This window comes from Gossypium arboreum, chromosome 7 (assembly GCF_025698485.1).
Source record: "Gossypium arboreum isolate Shixiya-1 chromosome 7, ASM2569848v2, whole genome shotgun sequence".
Classification (NCBI taxonomy): domain Eukaryota; kingdom Viridiplantae; phylum Streptophyta; class Magnoliopsida; order Malvales; family Malvaceae; genus Gossypium; species Gossypium arboreum.
This window is the reverse complement of record NC_069076.1, coordinates 33,241,178-33,245,275: the sequence shown is the minus strand read 5'-3', so window position 1 is coordinate 33,245,275 and position 4,098 is coordinate 33,241,178. Positions and strand designations below refer to the sequence as shown.

Sequence of the window (4,098 nt, the reverse complement as noted above, 5' to 3'; positions counted from 1 at the left end):
GCAGCCCAATCTAACTAGCCTGTGCCTTTAATTTCAAACTTGTTAAAGATTTTGAAAGTTGAAATTGTTGAATCTATGAGTTCTTTGATGTTTAATGTTGAATTATGAAAGCTTGATGATAGTTTTACATGTTTTGTAAAGTGATTTTTGACAAAAATGTCAAAAAGGGATTAAATTGTGAAATATGCAAATTGAGGGGTTGAAATGTGAAATAAATGAAAGTTATGGGCTGCTAGGGACTTATATGTAATTTGGATAAGCTAGAGTTTAAAGAAATTATGTGAATTTTGTGTATTTATGAAATAGAGACTAAATTGATTAAATGTGAAAGTTTAGGGGTAATATGCAAATATGCCCAAATGTGTATTTTTGGACTAAATTAAAAGAATATGTAATTGAGTAAGTCAATTTTGAATTCATATAGATCAGGAAAGAAAGAATTCAGATTTAGATCAGGGGAAAAGCAAGATTATCGAGTAGAAGACCCGATACATCAATTTCGTATACAAGGTAAGTTCATATAATTGAACTTAAATGCGTACCTATCTATTTGATCGATGAAATTGAGATGGTAATTATTCTATCGAATAAATGTTGAGATATTAAATGAAAAGTACGAATTGATTAAGGCAAGTTGCCGAATAAGACCATAGCTGGGCTATGGCAATCAAATAATAAGACCATAACCGGGTTATGGTATGTGAATGAAAGACCACGACAAGGCCTTGGTAATATGTGAGTAAGACCATAGTTGAACTATGACATAGGAATATCGATGAATTTGTATCGTAAGTACTTATAAACTAGAGAGGTTTGACAAGAGTATTGATGATAAATATGAATGTATCGGTATAGGTATGTTCGAAAAACTATTCAAGTATTGAGTTAGACGAAGTTGACAACTTATGAGTGATGATATGAATAAATTTGTTGATGCTTTAAATGTTAATGATATTATCTATTTTGAATTGCTAATGAATGTTGTGATTATTTCATGTTCACATACGAACTTACTAAGCTTTATAGCATACTTTATTTAATTTTTGATGTTTTATAGTTCAGAGAAGCTAGCTTGGAGCCAGGAATTGTTAGAGACTTCATCGCATTATCGGTTATCTATTTGGTACTTTTGAAGCTATGTATATATGGTATATGACATGTATAGGCTTGACTCATTTTGTTATGTTTGATGGATATGTATTTTGTCCATTTGATTTGGTATAAGATGATGAACTTGATGATTCTTATGAATATACAATTAGTACTACTTTTAATGTTGGTAATGGACCTATAATGAATGAATGGGTTTGAAGTGGTTATGTGTGTTTGGATTGGTTTTGCCAAATGATTTATAAATGTGAATTATACTTAGTAAAGCAAGTTAATTTGCTTGGTTTTTGAATAGGTAATTGGTATGGAATTGAGTATGATTATGCATTTGTTGGTGAACTTTGGTTGCATATTTGTGAGTTAAAATGATCCCATTTAAGTTTACTTAGGTATGTGTAAAAAGGGTAGCAAATTGGCTTTACAAATGGCCTATTTTTGTCCATACAGGCAGAGGCACGGGAGTGTGTCTCAGCCGTGTGTGACACACAGTTAGGTTGCATGGCTGATAAACCGTAATTTATACATATTTTTACCCCATGCTTAATGCATTCTATGGATGATTTTCCATTAGAATTGGTGAATTCGATGCTCCTAATGCTTTAATTTCATGTTTTATACTTAGGAGACCATAGGAGAGCAAAAGGAACGAGAAACGAGCCAAAAACGGAGAAAATGGGCCAAAGTACAAAATTAACACGGCCTGGACCTCCTCACACGGGCAGATCACATAGCCGTGTCAATTTTACAGGCTCGAGCACAGCCTGAAGTAATCGCACACGGGCATGTCCTTGTCGAGCCCAAGTTGAGTCCAGTTCGGAAAAGGCTAATTTCGAGGGCTTTTAGGCATTCCAAAGCTTATAAAGACACCCTAGAGGAGGAAGAATAGGGGGACACAGAATAGGGAGTAAGGAATTACTCTAAGGAAGCCGATTGATCCATCTTAGAAGCCAGATTCACCATCAAGACTGAAGATCTCTCCTTGATTCCCCCTTCAGGAGTTTTGGGTTTTCTTTATTATTGTGAGATGTTTTCTTATTTAGTTATTAACTAAAACCCCTAAATACCTAAGGGGAATGAAACCTAAGATGAATCTTGTTATTATTTTTTGAATTGTATGATAAATATTTAACTTGTTCTTAATTATGTGTTCTTAATTCTTGTTTTGATATCCCAGGATACTGATTCAATATAAGCTCTTATTCAGAGGAGGAATAGACCCTGTCTAAGAGTACATTTGTCATAATTAATTGGAGTTGATTGCACGCCTAGACATAGGGTGACAAGATTTTACCGGATTAGGGTGAAACCTAATAAGGGGATCCATAGATCGAGTTAATGCAACCCTAGAGTGTTAATTAGAGAAAAGTCTCAATTATTAAATCTAGGAATTAGACATTATTGTCTTGAATAGGGATAATAACATAACTTAGGGATCTCTATGGAACAAGTTAAATGAATAAATCGTCCGATTCAAAGCCAGAATAACAAGTACAGTCTAGGTGGATTTTTCCTTAGGTATTGCCTTCATTCAATCGATTTTCCCAAAAGCAATTCCCCAATTATATTCTCTGTGAGTTCTTAGTTTAGATAATTAGTTAATTAAAACAAAACCTCTTTATTCTTAGGCTAGATAATAAAAAGATAGTAATTACTAGTACTTTTAGTTTTGTTGGGTTCGACAATTCGGTCTTGCTAAAACTATACTACTGTTCGATAGGTACACTTGCCTACATCGCGATAATAGTTAGTTTCAAGAATGAGTAATAAGAAATATTTAAAACCTATCACGAAATCATGCGATCAAGTTTTTGGTGCCGTGCTGGGGAACTAAGATATTAGGAACGCACAATTTTTATTACTGTATCCATTTATGTTCCTTGCAATTTAATTTTTTTATTATTATTACTTATTAATTTACCTTTTTCCTTCTCTTGGCAGGTTTTTATAGTTTATGACTAGAAGAAACCCGTCAGGACCATTACTTTTTGACGAAGAAATCAATCGTACAGTTCACAGAAATCAAAGAGAAATAAGGCAAAGCTTACCATACATAGAGAACGAGCAAGAAGACGATACTTAAATCGCAACTGAAGAGATGGCTGAAAACCAAGGCAATCAGCTACCTCCTGCAATTGTGGTTAATCAAAATCTCGCCCACGTCATCGTATCGATTATGCTAAACCTTCTTTAACAGAACCGAATCAAGCATAGTTAGACTGCTTTGTAATGCAAATACTTTTGAATCAAAACCTAACACTATTCAAATGATACAGCAATTTGTTCAGTTTGATGGTTTGCAGGATGAGGATTCGAATGTTAATTTAGCCAACTTCTTGGAACTATGCGATTCATTTAAAATTAATGGTGTTTCTGATGTTGCCATTCATCTTCGATTATTCCCTTTTTCATTGAGGAACAAAGCTAAACAGTGGTTGAACTAGTTACCACGAGGGTCAATTACTACTTGGGAACAAATGATCGAAAAAGCTTTACTAAAATATTTTTCGCCAGCTAAAACGGCTAAATTACGTAATGATATCTCTTCTTTTGTGCAGATGGATTTAGAAACACTCTACGATGCATGGGAGAGATACAAGGATCTTTTGAGAAGGTGCCCTCACCATGGGTTACCGCTTTGGCTTCAAGTTCAAACATTCCACAATGGTCTGAATCCTTTGACTCGGCAAATGGTTGACACAGCTGCTAGCGGAACCATCAATAATAAAACACCTGAATATGCTTATGAGTTTATAGAGGAGATGTCACTGAATAATTATCAGTGGCAAGTTATGAGGACAAAGCCAACGAAAATAGTCGGTGTTTATAACGTCGATTCAGTCACCATGCTCTCTAATCAGGTAGAACTCTTAAATAAAAAGACTGATGGTTTTCTTAGTTCTTCACAGGTTCTCCCAGTGATGCAGTGCGAAGCAAGTGGTGGTGGAACAAGCCATTCGGAATACCAACCTTATGACCATAACATGGATA

At 34.6% G+C, this 4,098-nt stretch overlaps 1 non-coding gene across 1 annotated transcript; it reads right to left on the bottom strand.

Annotated features, from left to right (window-relative positions):
* Positions 1-3,632: 3,632 nt before the first annotated feature.
* LOC128295893 (small nucleolar RNA R71) lies at positions 3,633-3,739 on the bottom strand. Its single transcript, XR_008286442.1, has one exon. It is a non-coding gene; the product is annotated as a small nucleolar RNA R71 (small nucleolar RNA).
* Positions 3,740-4,098: the final 359 nt, after the last annotated feature.